We start from the raw sequence: 21,924 nt of genomic DNA, 5'->3' as shown, positions 1-21,924 counted from the left end.
CTGAGGTCTGTGATGGTTCGTAAACACTATCGTTGTCACTGATTTCACTGTCTGTCCACTGCTGAACATCTGACACTGAAGCACTTGACTCATCCGCTGGTGATCGCGAAGTTGCTCGTGCATTCTTCTGGCCCAAAACTAAGTTTATTTGTTTCCTCTGCATTGTGCTTTTTTTTTGCATCCGGAAGGGGCATGAGGATCTATCTATTAGACACGCTGAAAAGTTTGGGAGTAGCAAGAAAAATGCAGGTACTTATTCCAACGGCACGTATTTCAAAAACTGCGGCGAAAGTTTGCAAGAAACCCAACTGAGAAATGCGCCGTCACTCGACTCTCCGAAACAAACATGCCACCCCGTGTCCAATGCAATAAAAATATATGTTAGTTGCAATTTCAAACCTCAGATGGCAACACAAGAGCGAGAATTCTTGCGTGTGGGTTACTGGAGAGTCACGCCGCACACAGCATAAAAACGTTTTCATTGAGTGCATCGTGGATTGCCAGTGGGTCATAGCATTTAACATCAGACAAGTAGTCTACTGGCTATCTATAACCTCACACAACAAAAATCGTACCTCTGAGTTCAAGTGTCATAACGTTATCGCAGCAGCAAGCAGATGAATGCCCATAACTTTGCTGCTGCGTAGGAGCACAGGCTGTGCTGTGATGTCATTCAGAGTGACACGTGACTTAGATTCAAGGCAGCATCAGTTATTTGTTGAATCTGTACGTTGCTTCAGTGGACTAATGAAAGTTTAGAGAAATAATGAAAAATACAACCCGAATGTCTGGGTGCTTTTGTTTTACTTCGCACTGTAGCAATATGAATTTCCATTTCGTCTCCTTTTTCCGACGTTTGCACGCGCGCAGAGAACGAAACTATACGGTGTTCCAGCATTGCGATCATGCTCCTTCATCCCCTCGCGTTTGCCTCAGTGCTGGGGCACTGACTTATACCGCTAATCACGTGTTCTCGTGTAGAGCGCGCATTATCGTCCGCTACAGGAAACGAGACAAGCGCAACAGCTCGCACGACACCGTCACCGGAAGTGTGCCGGTGACGGTGAAAAAAAGAAGACGGCAGGGTATACCCGCCGCGCGACCCCTCGGCTCCGGTATGGGAGAACGCAGTGAAGGAAATTCGCTTACACAGGCGAAACGGGGAAAGTCGAGAGAGTGTTTATATAGGCGGCGACGCTTGCCTCCTGAAATCATGTGTTCGCGGCACTTCAATAATTCTCTCTCTGCTGTTAATGAACCAATTTGAAAAATGCTTGCGGTAGAACACTTCTTAGAGGGCACGTAACAACTTTCAGCGTATAACCAAAATTTGTTATGTAGCCTGTGAGGGGCCCTTTAAAACAAACGTGGTAAAAATCGGGTGTACCGTGGGATGTTGTTACAGCTGCGTCGAGCTTCACAGCCCCCTACACAAGCATTGCTGTGAAGCCTGTGGCAGAAATAGAGTTTTATTAAATCAAAGGACTGCATAGAGCGCGCTCTCGTGTTGTGCTACGTGAATTAAATCATTCGTTTCCTGCCTGCACAAACGTCTGCATCTCGAGTGGATTTCGAGCACACCGTATAATAATGCGCAGTTCCGTCGTGCTTCGCAGCACTATACACAAGCACTGCCGTAAAGCTAGTGGCAAAAGTACGATGTCAATTAACCAGATCAATGCATATACCACGCTCTTTTGGTGCGCTGCGTGAATGGAAACATTGCTTGCCTGCCTACACAAACGTTTGCATCTCGAGTTAATATCAAACAAACCATATAATATATGTGCAGTTTTGTCGAGCGCTTCACCGCACTGCATGCAAGCATTGCCGTAAAGCCTGTAGCATAAATAGGGTTTCATGAAGTCAAATGAATGCGCAAACCTCGCACTTGTGGTGTACAAGGTAAACAAAGAATTCGTTGCCATGTCTCCACAGTAGTTGGTCACGTTGATTTGTGTGAGCATATAGGTTCATGTGCCCCATCTACCTCTGTGATGAGAAAATAAGCAAGAATATCAGCTGCTATGTGTCGATGCATATGCTTTTTATTACATAAGGTGTAGGAGCAGTACATCTTACTGCATGAGTTAACCACTCATGGAAACAGTACGTTCCTTGAACATTGTAGCTATTTAATAGCCTAGGAAGCGCGCTATATTCGAAGTTGCAATTTTTTTTCTGTTCGCAAAATTCAATAACTCAGTGCTTTTTCTAAAAGCAAATTTCGCAATGATACGTGTGCTGCGTCAGTAAGTTAAGTAGGCAGCACATAATTAGGCTAAACCAGAGGAATATCTGCAGGTAGGGATTTATACAAATGTACAGAGTATTTTGAAAAAAATGTTTTCTCAAATGTTTTCATTGTGGATCCAGTTGCATATGCGTCCAGCGCTGATTTCCAGCGCTTAATTTTTGTTGAACCTTGATGTAACAAAGACGTAACACTCAGCACTCTACTTTGTTACATCAAAAATTTTTTTACAATGGAACACTGCATTCTACTATACGTGCCGCTCATGCGCCCCAAAATTGTGGCCCCTCTAAGGAAGTCACTGTTTTAAGTCACTGTTCTCTAAGTTTCGTCCGAAACTAAACCAGCAGCCACGTCGGCTTGCCGCCTTTACACCGGCCGCAAATTACTTTTAAAAAATGTGGCACGCGCGGGCCGTGTATATGCACTCTGCTGCGCGCGGACAGCCGTATGCACGGGCACGGCCGGGCTAAAGCCCCTCCATCCACGCGCCACCGCCGACCAGGTTAAGAAAGCAGCGGTGGCGCGTGGATGGAGGGGTTTTAGGCCGGGCAAGAGACGTCTTGCGCTCTCCTACCCTAGCGCGCGCTTGATCACGGGGACAGCGCGCATAAAGCTGCCATCCTTCTCGGCTCACCCTCGCACCCTTTCATTCGCAATTAACCCCAGCACGTGGTATGCAACGGGGCACTATAATTTTTGTCACACTTGGACTTTAAACCAAACATCAGGGCGATGGCGAAAATTCACTTAGGGTGTCCAAAAATTGCTATCGCAATAATACACTATGGAGAAAGGTATTATGGAAATTATCTGTGGATGGGTCGAAACCCCCTAATTTCCCAAACACGCACCCATCCACTGGCACGCTGCACACCACGGATCCCGCGCGGCACGCTGCATCATTAAGGCGTATCGTTCTTCTCTAGCTCTATGATCATTTCTGCAGTAGTCACTTGGCGAGAAGCTTAATTTCCAACCTATGCACAAGTGTCGTACCTGAATTTCGAAAGTACACGGACCATATATATGTTGGCAAAATAATCGGAACTCACTATTTAGACTCGCCAAAATTATATTTAGCTGCTCACTTGAACTCATAAGAATATACTACTCAGCCGAGCTCACTCGGGCTCAAACTCGCCAAAATACTGCTCAGCTGGGCTCACTCAGACTCATGGGATGATCTGAGGGAGTTGACTCATCAGTGAGTTTGCCAGCGTATGATGTGTGCTGAACCACAAACCTGGCTTTCTTGAATAAAAACAGTTGGTCGCTGCAGCATATGGATGCACATAAGTGTAATTCAGAGCATGGCATTGTAAAGGCTGCCACAGTTACCATGCCATGCTGCAGCTCATTTCAATCATGTCAAATGCAATACCCCTGCCACCTTTTAGTCAGTCGATCAAATGTGATTGCTATTTATCTCATCACAACACCTCATTTTCCTGCCTAAGGCTTTGGGTGAATTTTCCTTGGCATCCATTTTGTTACTCTAACAGGTTACCAGTTATCTGTTGCCTATACGAAATTTGAAGTTGTGCACATTTCATGTGGACTCTATGCCAAACTCGTAGTACTGCATGCGTTTTTGCAGTTAGGTCTAGAGTTACAGAATCGCATGTGGGAGTTACTTTAGTTAGCAACTGTAGCTTTGGAACAAACATGTGCATGAGAGGGTGCTTAAGTGTTACCTGTCAAGACTGGGAGCACCAAGGCAACTTGTGCAGTAAAGGCATGGGCAGTACGAGCCCACAAATTTTTTAAGTGTGGCTGAGGTGATGCGTCTAGACTTCACTATGAAGAGAGCCAAATAAAAGGTTGCCTATCCATCATACCTATTCTGGAGCCTTGTCTTGAGCTTTTCTAAAACATTAAGCTCAGCGTGTACACTTTATCACAGCATAATTATTACATGTGATATAAAACATTGTATTGTGCAGTTTCTCCAACTCTTCGTGAAGGCATCTATCCATAGATTAAACAGGAATAGGCTCAATGTTGACATATCTCCACAGTAGCATCTCCAGGACCTCGTACTGTCACAATGCATCACAGACATTATTTAAGTGAACTCCAAAAGTGAAGCTCTTCGTTAACATTGGCTAAAATTGTATCTTTATATAGCAAAGTGATCATGCATAAATCTGTATGTCATGACAGAACACTTCGTTTCTCACGAACTTTAGTTTACAATTGTTTTCAAGTTCAGGAAAATTGTGCAGTGGGCTAGTTGGTTCGACATACTTAACACTGTTGTGCGGAGTGACGAAGGGACAGGACTTGAGTGAGGAACAACACACGACACCTGAGCACAAACTATCAACTGGTGATTATCACAAGACAATGATTCTGTTGAAAAGTAGGAACCAAAGGAAAAGAGAAGTCGTGGAAGCATACAACCTCAAGGTGGACCCACAGGGCTCATGTGTCAGCCCGCCGTCTATTTCACTCAGCAATAAAGAGATTAGCATAATCGCTGACAATAGAGGGTGTAGGTAGACCGGGAAGAGGACTCCTGTGCATGCGTGTAGGCTTTATGTACGCTTCACTTGCAGAAAAATAAACCAGTTCGTAGTTTGCGCTCAGGTGTCGTGTTGTTTTCTCGCTCAAATCCTGACCCTTCATCGCTCTGCGCAACAGTGTTAAGTTTTCAGGTTGTTCACTATGTGATGTAGGAAGGGTAAAATTGATGGGAAATCCCAATATTCCAGGTTGCTTTTTCTGACTTAACCTAGGCGGTGCTCAGCTCTCAGTTGAAAGGAACAGGTAAACAGGAGGACTTGCCACATAAGCAGGAGGTAGCATGCCACACAGACTTAAGCTTAATACACTGCGTGCTTCCACAGCCCTAGGGGGCTAGTCTGTAAGTGTTGACTAAGTGGACTGTCCATTCCAGTACACGCTGAATGAATAGAGCACAAGAGCCCACGGTGACGATTGCCGCTTGCTCTACCAGCTTAGAGCTCTACCTAATCAGTGTGTGCTGAAATAGTCCACTTAGTGGATCCTCACAGAATCCTTCCCGACTGATGTTTGTGTTGGTAGGTTGCAAGCATTGCACTTTCTTTCCTTTCATGTGGGCACTTCCCACATATGGATGTCATTTAACATATTGTATTCATATTGCCTTTGATCTATAAATTTCTAATTCATGCTTATAACCAGGCCTACCAGCTCTTGTCCTGCATATTTATATAGCCTTCTCATTTCTGCATCAACACTGCACATATTTATAGCAGATTGGAGTCATTCTCCATTATACCCTCAAGCACTTGAAGTAGACACTGCAATAACCCCAAGGGAGGGGGGACAGTAACACAAAAACCTTATTGGGCTTGTAGTGCTGCTGAAGGATGCACACATACCATGTATGCTAAAATTCTCAGCAGACATTCCAAAGTTTGTACGAGTTCGACTTTAGCTGGCTAAACTGAATGATTCATATTGACGGCAATTCTTGCAACACTTGGTCAAACTGAATGAAACTGCACAGCACAATTAGCTGTGTTCATCTACCATTTATACGACTGCTGCCCCGAGCATTTTGCCTGTTACTTTGCCTTTCGTTTCTGTACTATCAAGTTCAAGTACACATGTACTTTATCACTGTACAAGTAGAATGGCTTCAAGGCTTTTCCTGGGCATTCAACAGTCACTATTTATTCCTATAAACCTTCCTGCATGTGAAGGCAAAAAAACTTATTAATTCATGCTGGAAGTATAAAAAGACAGGTATTTGCACAGAAAATGTTTATTTTGAGCACCGAGGTTCTTGCTGATGTAGATATGGTGCTGGCTCCCTCCTTGCCCGAAGCATGTGCTTGCTGTACACAGCACCAGATGATGGCTTCCTAGGTCAAAAGATCAAATTGAAATAAGAGGCATTTTGTTTTAGCTCCGGAAAGAGAAAGCAGGATTGAGAAATTAACATGTATAAAAAATACTTGCCTAAAGAAAAATTAATACACAAGCAAATTCACTAAAGAGGTTCACTTTCAAGAGCAAAAGTATGGTTACGATGAAAATTACAAGGACGCTTCACTGCTCATTGAGGTTTCGGTTCAGTAGTTGTTGAGCCACGAGGGTTAGCATGCTACATCTTGCATATTATGTTTTGTAGAACAATATTGCACTTTGAACAATGTAGTGCCTATTTAAATGTACTGACAAGGAATGCTGAAACTCCAGGCTAGTTTGGTCTGCACAAGATATGATACAGACACTGTACTGCATTCATTTAGTGTTTTTGTCACTGATCTCATGCACAAAGGTCATTCACACCTATCCTACATGAAATGCAGTTTCTTTGACGCTTCATCTAGTCCTTGAATTTGCTGCATGCTTATGTCTAAGGGAATTCGTTTGGTTCCTTTTAATGTAGTACATCTAAGCAACTGCTATCAAATGCCCATAGTGTTCCCTTGCATGTACAAAACATTTTTGGCCCTTTCAATGCACAATACTCATTACATTTGACACTTGGGACTCGTGCAAGGTGCCATTTAGTATTATATGCTTGTCCACATCTGATAATACCTTCATAGCTGGGTCATTCCCATGCCAAATGCCTTGGTTATTACTGTGACCATCTCACACTTTTCCTTTAGAATCTTCTTGTCCACTTTTAAGGAAGCATCCCACGACACAATGTCTCCATCCTAGTGGTGCTATGGAGTTAACTTATGTGCTAGTTGTAGCAGATGACGTCAACTGAAGGCCACTGAAGATAAAACTCTCTGCGAGAATTCCTTTTGCACAATAAATGCAAACAATACAGAATAGTCAAAATGTAGTTATCTGGCAAGACTGGCTGCATCCATCATCTTTGTTTGGTGCAACTATGAGGTGGCTCCATGTTACAAGACGCTTGGCGATTATTGCCATGTGACTGTTCGGGACTCTATAAAACACAAGAATTGCCTTACTCCAGCCTTTCTCTTTGTGCAGCAGCCAACGTTATTATTCGTCCAATCGCACTGTGTACTGTTCGTGTTTCCATAGACTAAATTCTTCACCACATTGTTTTTGCGATATTTCGTGAGTGACCCATGAACTCATCTTGGGGTGGGACTTCTTTGGCGTCTGCTTCTATCTCTTGTCGTCAGCGCCTCACACAACTGGATGCCACTGGCAATTCTTTTCCTAACCACGAAGAACGCATTCGTCTCGTCACCTCTTCCGATTACGTTCTTTGGCCACCTAGAGAAGAGGTTATAGGTGTCAACTCCTGTAACATTGTGGATGGCGGCGTACTCATTCTACCCTATGACCATACCCTATCTCGAGCAATTCTGATTACCCCTGGCCTTATTCGCTTCTCTGAGGGGCATTGCTTACTGCAATAAACCAAACTCTCGAACCCCAACTGTTGCCTCGTGGATCAACTGTCACTTGAGCTGTTGACACTCATGTCGTTGCAATTGTCACGAAGACAGCTCAGTGTGTTCTTGCGTCTATTACCGTGCGCTGAACAAAATCGTGCGCAAAGATGTCTACCCCGTGTCACGGATGGATGATGCACTAGATTCACTCCACGGTGCTGAATAATTTTCTAGCCTTGACTTTAGACCAGGCTACTGGCAAATACCGATGTCCAAATCCGACAAAGAAAAAACGACATTTGCTACCCCTGATGGGCTCTACGAGTTCAGTGCGATGCCTTTTGGACTCTGCAATGTGCCTGCCACATTCGAACGCATGATCGATAAGTCTTGTGTGGCTTGAAATGGAAAACCTGCCTGTGCTATCTCGACGACATTGTGTTTTCAACCATGTTCTCACAACATTTGCAACGTCTTGATGAAGTCCTTGCCTCTCTTGCAAATGCTGGTTTGCAGCTCAACACACACACACACACAAATGCAGTTTCGCCAGCAAGGCCATCAAAGTTCTGGGGCACATAGTCAGCAAAGAAGGTATTCGACCGGACCCCGAGAAGCTTACTGCCATCCTCGAATTTTGTGTCCACTGCGTCAAAAAGACATGCACAGTTTTCTTGGACTTGCTTCTTCCGGCACTTCATATGCAACTTCGCTACGCTTACGTCCCCGCTCCATCAACTCCTCGCCAGTAATGCGCCCTTTGTTTCGTCCGACGAATGTGAACATGCTTTCCTGCTTTTGCAACATGCCCCGACGTCAGACCCAGTACTGCGCCACTTTGATCCGACCGCGCCCACCATCTTTCACACCGACGCTAGCAGTCAGTCTCGGTGCCATTCTACTGCAACGTGACAACACATTCCGCGAACGAGTAATTACTTATGCTAGTCGTGCACTAACCAGTGCAGAGAATTACTACACCATAACCAAGCAGGAGTGCCTTGCTGTTGGGCAGTGCAAAAATTTCGCCCATATCTGATGATATGTGGTGTTTAATGGCGCAAGGGCCAGGTGTGGCCAAAGAGCGCCATGACAAGTGGTGATGTTGACGATGTATTATGGAGATGTGACTTGGCTGTAAAGTGGCCTAAAATTAGTTGCTGTAAAGTGCGTAAAATCTACGTGATATAAAATTATGGCGATGACTAATGACGAATACTATGAACATTAAAATCCATAATAAAAGAATGACATAGAATTGAAAATATACGAGATGGTAAAAATAGCTGGAGCACTGTTGCCTCGCCGGAGCCCTTGAAACACAAGGGCCTAGAGGCACGTGCTATACGAAAGAGCTATCACAGCGGTATCCTCTGAAGAGAGGACCCGCTATGAACATGTGGGGCTAATAACATGCAGGACAACATCTTTCAGGAAATTTAGGACTGTGTTGGTATCAAATAGCGGTTCTGGGCCGAGTAACATTACGGGATGTAGGGGGATGTGCTGCCGGTATGCTAGGGAAAAATGTTTCCTTCTTTCAGATTCGGCTGCCCGACACTCCAGGAGGACGTGGAGGACGGTCAGCCTCTCCCCGCATCTACCGCAAGTTGGAGGATCATTTTCAGTGAGTAGAAAGTTATGCGTGCCAAATGTCTGTCCTATTCTAAGGCGACAGAATAGGACATTTGTTCGCCGTGATTTTGTTACGGGGGGCCAAGAACCTAACTGTGGTTTTATCACGTGCAGTTTGTTATTTACTTCTGCGTCCCACATACGTTGCCAGTGATTTCGCAGTTTCCTTCTTAAAAAAGGCTTGAGGTCTGTGACAGGGACCGAAGCGGCAGGATTAACTGTATGCAAGGAAATTGATGTGGCCATCTGGTCTGCTAGAACGTTACCCTCGATGCCCCTATGTCCAGGCCCCCAGCATATAATGACATGCTGGTTAGACATATACGCTCTACAGAGAATAGAATAGAGCTCAGTAATTACGGGGTTTCTGTGTTTACAGTGTGACTTCAAGGCTTTCACGACGCTTAGGGAGTCTGTAAATAAAATTGTTTTTTGAATATTTGATTTTCTGATATGTTTCACAGCCGACAATAGTGCATGGGCCTCAGCCGTAAATATACTTGTTTCAGGGTGCAGTACACCGGATTCCGAGAAGGACGGACCAATGGCTGCGTAGGACACCCCGGCATGCGACTTTGAAGCGTCTGTGTAAAACTCTGTGCACGAGTACTTGTACTGGAGCTCCAAGAAATGCATTTTGATATGTGTCTCTGGCGCATGTTTAGTGACCTCTACAAAGGATGTGTCACACTCTATCAGCTGCCACTCCCAGGGCGGTACTAGCTTAGCTGGAGGCATTAGGCGTTGTTCGAGAACTGGGACATCCATTTCCGTGCTAAGTTCTCTTGCACGCAGTGAAAAAGGAAGTCTCATAGAGGGTCTGTTATGAAAAAGTGTTTCGCACGTCAAGTCGTTAGCGATTGTGAAACACGGATGTTCCTTATTAGAGCGAACCTTGAGAAAATACGTTAAGCTGATGTTTGTTCTCTGAAGATGGAGTGGCCACTCATCTGACTCTACATATAGGCTTTCAACAGGGCTTGTCCTAAATGCGCCAGTGGCCAGACGGATACCCAGATGGTGAACGGGGTCTAACATCTTAAGTGCGCTCGGTGCGGCCGAGTGATATACTACGGCACCATAATCTAACCGTGATCGAACTAGGCTCTTGTAAATATTCAATAAACACTGTCTGTCGCTACCCCACGTTGTGTGGGATAGGACTTTAAGTAAGTTCATTGTTCTAAGACATTTTTCTTTAAGATGCTTTATGTGAGGTATGAAAGTGAGCCTGGAGTCAAGAATAACACCAAGGAATTTGTGCTCTTTGTTGACAGGGATTTGTTGTCCGCCCAGTTCTACACAAGGATCTGGGACCAGGCCTCTCTTTCTTGTGAAGAGAACACAAGAACTTTTGTGGGGGTTGACCTTAAATCCGTTTTCGTCTGCCCACTTGGAAACCTTGTTCAAGCCCTGCTGTACCTGTCTTTCGCATACTGTGAGATTGCAGGATTTGAAGCCTATTTGTATATCGTCTACGTATACGGAATAAAAAATGGCAGGTGGTAGTGAAGCACGTAGCGTGTTCATCTTAACGATAAAGAGAGTGCAGCTGAGCACGCCTCCCTGGGGTACACCAGTTTCCTGCGTAAAGGGACGTGACAGTGCATTGCCGACTTTTACTCGGAAGGTACGATTTGACAAATAGCTTTCAATTGTGTTCAGCATATTTCCACGGATGCCAATTTCCGACAGGTCTCGCAAGATACCGTAATGCCGTGCCGTGTCATATGCCTTCTCCATATCGAGGAATATCGATAGGAAAGACTGTTTATGTATAAAGGCATCGCGGATATTTCCTTCTATGCGCACAAGATGATCGGTCGTCGACCGCCCTTCTCGGAATCCACACTGATAAGGATCGAGCATATTGTTGACCTCGAGGAAATGTATTAGTCTGCGATTTATCATTTTTTCAAAAAGCTTACACAGACAATTAGTTAGAGCTATCGGACGGTAACTTGCCGCCAAGGAGGGGTCTTTTCCGTGCTTCAGAACAGGGACTACAATCGCTTCTTTCCATGTGGATGGGAGGTATCCGGAAGCCCAAATAGTGTTGAATAGTGTAAGCAGTGTAACTTGTGTGTCAGTATGTAGGTTTCTGATCATGTCATACATGACTCTGTCAGGTCCCGGTGCAGTGCTTTTGCATGTGTTCAAGGCAGCTTTCAACTCGGCAATACTAAAAGGTCGGTTATACGGTTCATTCTGCCTGGATTTTCGTATGATTGGCTTACGTTCTATTATTTCTTTATGTTTAAGAAAGGACTGGGAATAATTGATTGAGCTCGACACACGCTCAAAGTGCTCCCCAAGTGAATCTGCCTGGTCTTGCAGAGTTTCGCCTTGTGTGTTTACCAAAGGGAGGGAGTATGTTTGTCGTCCTCTTATCCTACTAACCCTGTTCCAGACTTTCGCCTCATCTGTGTACCAGTTGATGCCCGATAAAAAGTTCTGCCAGCTTTCTCTTCTAGCCTGTCGGCGGGTTCGCCTGCCTTCGGATTTTACTTTTTTAAAGTTGATAAGATTTTCTGCAGTGGGAGAAGCGCGTAGCAAACCCCACGCTTTGTTCTGTTTTTTACGTGCGATCCTACAATCGTCGGTCCACCACCGGACGCGCCGTTTGCACGAGAGGCCATTTACTTGTGATATGCATTTAGATGCGGCATCTGTTATAAAGGCTGTAAAATACTCCACAGCAGCATCAATTTCTAACGAGGAGATGTTATGCCATGAGATACCAGTAAGAGTTCGAAATTTGTCCCAATCAGCTGTCTCAATCTTCCACCGAGGTGCCTGTGGTGGATTTTCGTTTTCTTGAGGTGTTCTTAGTAGTATGGGGAAGTGATCGCTTCCGTAAGGGTTCTTTGTAACTTCCCATTCAAGTTCAGGCAGAATAGAAGGAGAAACTATGCTGAGATCGATTGAAGAAAAGGTTCTGTTTGCTAGAGAGTAATATGTGGGTTCCTTCTTATTCAAAAGGCACGCACCACAAGAAAAAAGGAACTGTTCAACAAGACGACCTCGCGCATCTATACGAGAGTCGCCCCACAGGGAGCTGTGCGCATTGAAGTCGCCAAGAACAACATAGGGTTCTGGCAGTTCATCTATAAAGGACTGAAATTCATGTTTAGTTAATTTGTATTGTGGGGGTATATAAAGCGAGCAAATAGTGATGAGTTTGCTTAGCAGAACAACTCGCACCGCCACTGCTTCAAAGGGCGTTCGAAGCTGTAAAGGTTGACATGCTATACTTTTATGTGTGAGAATCGCAACACCGCCCGATGATGCGATGGCATCATCGCGATCTTTACGAAACGTAACATACGTACGGAGAAAGTTTGCGTGTCTGGATTTTAAATGTGTTTCCTGTAAACACAGCACTTTTGGATTATGTTTGTGGATGAGTTCTTGCAAATCATCAAAGTTTGTAAGGAGACCTCTAATGTTCCATTGAATGATTTGTGTATCCATATTTAAAATAAATTTGGTGCTGTGTTTACGGAAACGGACGGGATGCCTTAGATTACAGAACCCTTTCGAGGCCCTGTAATAGGGGTTTTGTTCTTTCTGGAGCGTTCGAGGGAGCCTCGCCGCTCCTTAGGCGCTTGGTGCGCCTTGAGGATGGGTGTAGTGTCCATTGCCTCTTGTGAGGCGCCGGACACGTGCTCTTGCGAGCGAGATGTTTCCCGAGAGAGTCCCGCCTTGGAGGGCAAGACCCCTGCGCCCACCAGCCCGGAGGTCGATGGGGCTCCCTGAGGGATCTGGCTGCGCCGGCTGTTGCCAGCGCTGGAAGGGGCCGGGGAGGTTGGGGCAGCCTCGGCTGCGCCCACCTTCGGGGTCGATGGCCCCGTCTGCTGTGTTGGCGTAGCAGCGTTAGCTGCAGCCGCCGAGGGGGCGGATGGCGTCACTGCCGCCTCACTGGGTGTGGGTCGGACAGCCGCCGGAGACCGTTGTGACGCTGCCCCCTGACGCGCCACATCGGCAAAGGTGTGCTTTGGCAGGAAGGATACCCGCCTGCGTGCCTCTTTGAAACTTATGTTTTCTTTTACTTTAATTGTAACTATTTCCTTTTCTTTCTTCCACGATGGGCACGACCGCGAGTATGCAGCGTGCTCCCCTTCACAGTTTACACAATGGAGAGAGTTTTCACAAGTTTCAGAGGTGTGCTCATGAGCACTGCATTTCGCGCAGGTTTGGCGGCCTCGACAGCTCTGTGAACTGTGACCGAAATGCTGGCATTTGAAGCAACGCAGGGGATTTGGAACATATGGGCGAACACGGAGCTTGATATAGCCGGCCTCGATTGATTCGGGCAGGACACTTGATCCGAAGGTGATTATCAAGTGCTTGGTTTGGATTTCTTTGCCATCTCGCCTCATCTTAATTCTTTTGACATTGATTACATTCTGTTCACTGAAGCCCTCCAAGAGTTCAGCCTCAGTGAGCTCGAGCAAGTCATCGTCCGACACAACGCCGCGGGTGGTGTTCATAGTACGGTGCGGGGTTACTGTTAGTTGGTGATCCCCAAATGACACTAGCTTAGGCAGTTTCTCGTATTGCTTCTTATCGCGGAGCTCCAGGAGGAGATCACCGCTTGCCATCCTGGTCGCCTCATAACCGGCTCCAAAAACATCAGTCAGGGTCTTTGATACAATGAAAGGTGAAATGGTGCGTACTGGTTTGCCTGGTGTTTCCGAGTGAACTACATGGAAACGTGGGAAGTTGTGGACTTGGCGTCCGAAAAACTGAAAGACTTCATCGGTGCGCCCTCTTTTCTGAGGGCGATCAGGGAGTTGAGGAAAGGAGCTATCCATAAATATATGTGATATTTCGGCAGTAACGCCAGCCACCCACCATGGAGTCCTACAAGGGGACGCTGCAGGACCTGTGAAACACTGCCTGCAAACGCCAGCTGTACATTACCACTATAACCAAATATGAAATAACCAAGGTTGGCTATTCACACAAGGTTAACCCTTGCTGCCTGGAAAAATCGGAATGAAAAGAAGCCAGAAGAAGACAGGAAAGGTGGAAAGTAAGGGAAAGACGAAGGTTGTAGGGAGAGAGAGACAGGAAAAGGCAACTACCGATTTCCCCCGGGTGGGTCAGTCCGGGGGTGCCGTCTACGTGAAGCAGAGGCCAAAGAGGTGTGTTGCCTCCGCCGGGGGGCCTTAAAGGTCCAAACACCCGGCATCGGCTCAACCCCCAGGATCCCCCTTTCCCCGGACACGGCTAAGCCGCGCACGGCTACACGCGGGAGGGTCCAACCCTCTTGTGCTCGGGTACGTGGTGTCGCAACACACCAAACGCCTGCTGACGCAGACGCCCCTGCGGGGTCGCCCATATCTTCATGGCCGCCATTTCACAGTCGTTACCGACCATAACACACTGTGCTGGCTTTCATTGCTAATTAATTAATTTATTTATTTATTTATTTACATATACTGCCATCTTGCATAGCAAGATATTGCAGGAGTGAGTGCATACGAATACATTTGAGTGGCAAAAAGAAAACAAACAATAGAAAGAACAATATCAGGAATAGCTAGTTGATTAATGAACATGATTAGGTAATAGGTTGGCAAATACATCACTTGGTAACTCGCGCAAGGACCCCTCAAGGCCATTCCAAATCACAATTGTATGCGGAAAAAAGGAAAACCTAAAACAATCAATCATTGCATTTAAAAGAACAATGTTAAGATGATGACTTCTTCTGGTGGGCCGAGAAGAAGGGTTAGTGAAAACAATAGGTGCATTGACATAAGTTTTCCCATGAGCAATTTTATGTAGCAGAATAACACGGTCACAAGTACGTCTATGGGCCAGTGGCTTTAGTAGTAGCTTGCTCGCGTGTGATGTCGGTGAGAAATGGCGGTCATAACGATTATATATAAACCGTATGGCCTTTTTCTGAATAGACTCAAGCATGTCTATGTCTTTGGAAAGATGTGGCGACCACACTACCGACGCGTATTCAAGTAGAGGCCTTATTAGTGATCTGTATGCTGTTAATTTACATTCTTTAGTTGCATCTCGTAAGTTTCTTTTAAGAAAACCCAGTTTTCTCAACGCCTTGTTGGTTATACAGTTAATGTGAGCATGCCATTTTAGATCAGGGGAGAAAGTAACACCAAGGTATTTAAACGTGTGGACGCTTGCAAGCTTGTGCGCTTCATTAAAATATGTAAATTGTAATGGTTGTTTTTTATTCGAAAAAGTCATTGATACGTTTTTTTTAAATTAAGTGACATTTGCCATGTTCTGCTCCATTCGCAAAAACGGGTGAAGACTTCATTCAGCTCTAACTGATCATGATTACTACTTATAGTAGAATAAAGGACGCAGTCATCAGCATATAGTCTTATTTTGAGAGAAGTGCCCGCGGTTACTTCAACGACATCATTTACATAGACTACAAACAGCAAAGGACCCAAGACAGACCCCTGTGGTACACCGGATGTTACATTGACACGAGATGAGTGAACATTGTTAAATGCAACAAACTGGGTTCTTGTACTTAGGTAGTCCTGTATCCAACCTAGTAATTTATAATCATGAATTATTGCCTTGAGTTTAATGAGAAGCTTTTTATGGCACACTGTGTCAAAAGCTTTACTGTAATCAATAAAAATGGCATCAAGTTGTCCTCTGAGGTTAAGTGTGGATGCAATATCATGGGAGAATTCTAGAAGTTGTGTTACCGTGGAGAATCCGGAACAGAAGCCATGTTGAGCATGCGAAAGAACATTATGTTCAGATAAGTACTCAATGATACATTTATGAATAATGTGTTCCAATAATTTACAAGATGTTGATATTAAAGAAATAGGTCTGTAGTTAGATATTTCCTGCTTATTACCGTCTTTGTGAATTGGAACAACCTTAGCACATTTCCAGAGTATTGGAACAGTGGATGATTCTACAGATTTCGAAAGAATTAGGGATAAGTACCGAGAGCTCCGTTCAGAATATCGCCGTAAAAACATATCTGGTATATTATCTGGCCCAGTACTTTTCATAGTATCGATCTTGAGTATAAGATTATGTACACCAGCTGAAGTGATTGCCATACTAGGAAAAGGTGATGACGAAAGAGTAGTGCAGAACGTGGGGGTGCGTCCATCATCACAGGTGAACACTGATTTAAAGTAATTATTAAAAGCTTCAGTAATGTTAAGATTATCTGAGCATGGTTGATTAGCAATTATGAATGAAGGAGAGCTCTGACTTGGTGGACTGATGGTTCGCCAGAACTTTGATGGCTTGTTTTTAATGAAGTATGACAAGGTGCTATTAAAATAGAAACTTTTCGCATTTGACATAGCAGATTTTAAGTTGTTTTTAAGTGTGGTCAATAATGAAGCTTTCATTGGATTGTTTGCATAGGGTTGGGTTACCTATCAGGTTACCTATCAGGTCACCTGGGTTGCTGTGTGCTTCACCTACAGGAGTACGATTTCAATGTCACCTACAGGGCTGCAAAGAAGCATCAAGACACCAATGCTCTCTCTTGCTACCCTCTGAAGAATCATGACGATTCACCATAACCTCTCCGTGATTGTGTACGTCCTGAGTCCTCTTCATCGGCTTTACCCATTGTAACCCTCGAATGGCTAAGACACGACAGCCCATCTGTCCTTGTGTCCCACCAACGCATCGACCCATACTGCTGAACTATTCTCCAACGCATGGAAGATTCTTCGTCACCTCCAAACGCCTGACTTCGTCGACAACTTAATCAATTCAAGCTGCACAATGAGGTTTTACATCGCAACATTTATAACATCGATGGCAACAAATGGGTCGCGGTCATACCATGTTCTCTGCAATGTGAGGTGCTTGAAGCCTTTCACGATCATGCGACGACTGGTCATCTAGGCTACCACAAGACTTACAACAGAATATGAAGTCGCTGCTCCTGGCCTGGCCCATCTTCAGCCGTTGCGAAGTATGTTGCACCCTGCGTTAATTGTCAAAGCCGCAAACGACCAACAGCTCCTTCTGGCTCTTTACAACCTCTGCCTTGTCCCGCTTCGCCTCTTGAAGTAGTTGGAATAGACTTGTACGGTCCTCTTCCCACAACCTTACATGGCAATCGTTGGATTATAACGGCCATAGACCATCCAACATGCTATGCGGAGACAGCATCTCTACAATCCGGGACTGCTGCTGAAGTCGCCGATTTCTTTCTGCACAACATTATCTTACACCGCAGCGCTCCGCGCGTTCTCCTCAGTGACCGCAGCAGTCTTCCTCTCTTCTATCCTTACCGAAGTTCTGTGCGCCTCTAACACAATTCGCAAGACAACTTCCAGTTACCATCCGCAGACCAACAGCTTGACGGAGTGTTTTCACCATACCCTCTCTGACATGATTGCGATGTACATCCGCCCTGGCCACACGAACGGGGATGCAATCCTGCCGTTCATGACATTCGCCTATAACATGGCTACGCAACGTACTACTGGCTTTTAACATTTTTTCTTCATTTATGGCTGTTCACCAAGTTTCATTCTTGATGTATCATTCCTTTAGACTCCTGTACCCCCATCAGTTCCTTTCTTGGAACAGTTGGTGTCTCGCCTCGCGGAGTGCAGTCGCCTCGCCCCGCTTAACACAGGCGTCTCCCAGGACGCTCGCAAATTTCGTTACGACTCGACCCACTGTGCTGTGACTTTTTCTCCTGGTGACGAAGTTCTTTGGACTCCTGTGTGCGTTCCTGGCTTATGCAAAAAATTTCTGGTGTTTTATTCGACTTTCCACGGTCGTTGAGCAGACATCACCTGTCAATTACCATGTCTCGCTTGTTAGAACGCCACCCGATTCCCGTTGCTGTGGCACAGAGATAGTGCATGTCTCCCGCTTAAAACCAAATACTTGACGCATTTTATAGTACTTACGCGCAGCCAGGCGGCCGCTTCCACAGCGAGAGAGAATTAGCATGGGCACAACACATGCCTGACTTTCAACTTCATCATCTGCACATCTTTTTCATCTGCATATATCATCACTAGCAGCACAGTTTAATCCTCGAGGTAGTAGTCCGAGCTTGGCTGGAATAAAGCGGTTCCTTACGATACATATATATATATATATTTCTTGCACTTCAAGAAACTTCGTTTGACCTCGAAGACTTGAGCACTGAAGTAACGGCGCTAAGTATATACAAGACCTCATAGTAGGAGACAGTTCAATTTCACAGCCTGAGTCCCCTTGCTGGTGTAATCTTCCTTCGTGTAATTGTCGCATACTTGGCTATCACTAACACTGCTTCGCCTTTCTGCAAAACTGCAGCCTCTTTTTTTTTCTGCTAGTCCGAGCATAAGTGTGCCGCACATGACTGCTGTTGATTCTGATTTCGAGTGAATCTGGCTTGGGCTCATTATGGTTACTGAGTGAATTATAGAGAGAGAGAAATAGAAGAGAGGAAAGGCAGAGAGGTTAACCAGACGCATGTCCGTTTTTATACCCTGCACTGGAAAACGGGGTATAGGGATGAAGAGAGAGAGTGTTCCACAGCTATCATGCACTAAGATTAAAAAAAAAAAAAAACAGTTCTTTTACTCGAAGAAAACCTAGTGCATATTGTTTCCAGTAAAGTGGAGTAGTAGCCAGTAATTCTTTCGTTACTGAGATTTAATTTGGTAATTACAATTATCTAACTCAAGAAGTACTCTCATAATATTCAAAGTGTCAATGAGGCATTTGTTGGCATCCCAAAATGACATCTAACTGCAGTGTTTTCAGCGACATACTAATTGCGTACAATTTTACCGACTGGAAAATAACCTCACGAACTATGAAAAATACCATGTGAGTGAACTCTCACCCGCATCATAAAGCAGTGCCCTCAAATAAGCTGATTGAAAGTAACTGCATTGCCTATCGCAAACCCGAAGAGACAGCGCACCACCTTGATAATGGTATGGAAGGAGCCCCAACAGCAGGTTTCGCAGCTTCTCCTTTCTCTCTACGTCACACTTATTATCCCTCTCTCAAGGCCGATTGATAAATGATAACAAAAGCACCTTGATAACGCAGCCAAAGTGCATCTCTGACCACACACGAAATGTGAAGAGCAATGTAATAGGCACAGAATGTTTCAAAATCCACTTTGCTCGCACCGCATCGAAAGAGTGCGGGCGAAGTTATATTTCGCACCAGAAACTTGCTTCGGACCAAAGCCAATATAAAGTGAGCGTTTTATTTTTCATGAAAGTGTACACGTGCTGCAAAAACAGGTTTGTGTCAACAAATAAAAGCGAAATAAACACACTGGAAAGCGACCAACTTGTAGAGAAAAGGCAAAACCAATGCGTTCACGAAATTAAATATACCACTTCTATGAGCCGCACTGGCAATCAGAATGTCGGCGCGCACACACACACACACACACACACACACACACACACACACACACACACACACACACACACACACACACACACACACACACAGAGACAAAAAAAAAACAAACTGTGTGCTCTTACTATCTATTAATTCGTAAGCTGCGTTGAACATCAGCCTAGAGGACGTGTTCAAATAGGTCTCCTTTTGCAGCTACGCAGTACTCTCTATTTTATCACACCTTTAGTGGCTTGCTTGATCACCGATGCCGGAATTCTATGGCAGACATCCGGCACAATCTTTCACATAACCCCAAAGAAAGAAACTTAACGGAGAGGTCAGGTGACCTAGCCGGCCTCTTTACAGGCTCGTGCCTTCCAATCTATTTGAAAAGTAGCAACCAACCAGTTTCGTGCTCGGCTGCTGCTGCATGCAGGTGGCCCATCTTGCTGATACAGCAGAAGTGGAAGATGTGACAGCGGGACTTTGCTGAGAAACTCATCAACCACTCCTTCAAGGATTTCGTTCACATAACGCTGTCCAGTCAGTGCGTGATTGAAGATGGTACTGATTATTGCACTGGCGTAAATTCCAAACCACACATTGAGCGACCACTGGTACTGGCGCCGATTGCGCTGTACTTAATGTAGATTGGAGTCCCTCCAATAGTGTGCGTGAATGACAATGAATGTATATATGATGGCACCTGCACTGTTCTTTAGCGCAAACTCATCATGCCACAGGTTCTTAGTGTCAAGATGTAAAACTTACCAGACCCAGCTTGTCAGTTAACAATATACACTATAGAATTAACGTCTAAGGTTATCACTAAGATGAGTGCTAAAACCCCTTAATGCTTACATAGGACCAGAATTCACAAGTGGCTGTAATATCAACGTGCAAGTGCTCAGAGGGTTCCTGAAGCACTCTTGAGCACATGAACATAACTTCCAGCCGGGATATACACGTGCGATGGGAGACAATGACTCGTTACAAAGCCATACACAACACCCTTTCTCACAAAACCTTATAACACTAGTAAAAGTTGTTGGCCAAGTTACGATTTATCCTACTTTGAAGCAAGCACATAAAGAAAACATCCCAGTCTTCATCCACGATTAAATCACCAGTATTAAATGGACCCACCTTAAGGGTTATTTGGCAACAGCATGTGTATGTCCATGCTTGTATCGTTTATTGATTGTCCCGCTCTAGTAGAATGGACGACCACGCAGCCTGATCATGCACTTTGTAATGAAGCTTCTTTCTAGAAAATCACAAATACCGACCGCACACACAACCTTTGTCACATCTGCACAGAGCACTCGAGCGTTACGCTGCGGAGAAAGGTTACCAGAGAATGGCTGTTGACAGCGCAGCGATATTGCTATATAAAGGCTCATATTACTATGTAAACGAACGCTGTTTCCCGTGCGTTTAATGACGCCGCAAAGCACTCATTTAGCGACTTCATTCACTACCGCCCTTAGTCGGCGGACGGCAGACCTGAACCATGTGTCAGGAATGTGCGTTTATATTGCGAGATAAATGATGAATACTCCTTATTTTCTCTAAACAAGTGCGCGCACATGCCGCACTTGAGTCATCTGCCATTTACACATTCTGCCGTGTAGCAGCACCGTAACCAGGTAATGTTACGTTTAAGTGATTGTGAAAAAGGCTCTTATAAGTTTGAAGGAACCTAAGATAAACAGTGTCGTCTAATATGCGTTCTCAGCGCTAGTACACTGTAGCACTGGCTGATCGGTGCGGCGGTCCGCGGGATGCGTCACAAGGAAAATAAGCTGGTAAGGAACCTGGAAATGAAGTATCAGGCAGCCGAAAGCGTAGGTTTGCATAGTAGAGGCACATCGAATGGAAAAGTGAAGTACTTACGATAGCTTACGCTAGCACAAGCCCCAAAAAATAAACGATCCACATCTTTGTCCAGTTGTTTGAGCGTAGCTCACCTTTGAGCTTGCCATTCTGCCGCCAAAACCAAAGACGGATGTGACATCACGGACGCGAAAAACAAAGGGTCTGTTCGATTCGCCTGCACCACTGTGAACCAGTTCACGGCGGATCACGAGAAGTTCAAAAACTGTGCAGCTCGATTCCGGAGGTGCAGGCCCAGCGAAACACTCGAAACGAATGCAAAGGTGCAGACGCGGTGTAAATGTTATGCTATGTCAGACTAATGTGCACGGAGTGCGTAAGTTTGAGAGGTCCTGAACTGCAGGTATGATCGGTTTCTGGGGCGTAAATACACACTACAGTTGCGTAGACACATCACACGTGTGTAAGCGGGCTTTTTACGGTGCTCGCGCCCGTGTGCTGCGTCGTCTGCTGCGTCGC

At 45.2% G+C, this 21,924-nt stretch overlaps 1 long non-coding RNA gene across 1 annotated transcript; it reads right to left on the bottom strand.

Annotated features, from left to right (window-relative positions):
• Nucleotides 1–5,995: 5,995 nt before the first annotated feature.
• LOC140218999 (uncharacterized) lies at nt 5,996–21,554 on the bottom strand. Its single transcript, XR_011895252.1, has 2 exons — nt 21,466–21,554; nt 5,996–7,459 (listed from the first exon to the last, which is right to left on the bottom strand). It is a non-coding gene; the product is annotated as an uncharacterized lncRNA (long non-coding RNA).
• Nucleotides 21,555–21,924: the final 370 nt, after the last annotated feature.

Source organism: Dermacentor andersoni, chromosome 6, assembly GCF_023375885.2.
Source record: "Dermacentor andersoni chromosome 6, qqDerAnde1_hic_scaffold, whole genome shotgun sequence".
Lineage (NCBI taxonomy): Eukaryota > Metazoa > Arthropoda > Arachnida > Ixodida > Ixodidae > Dermacentor > Dermacentor andersoni.
The sequence above is the reverse complement of the archived record's forward strand: the minus strand, read 5'-3'. Positions and strand labels throughout refer to the sequence as shown.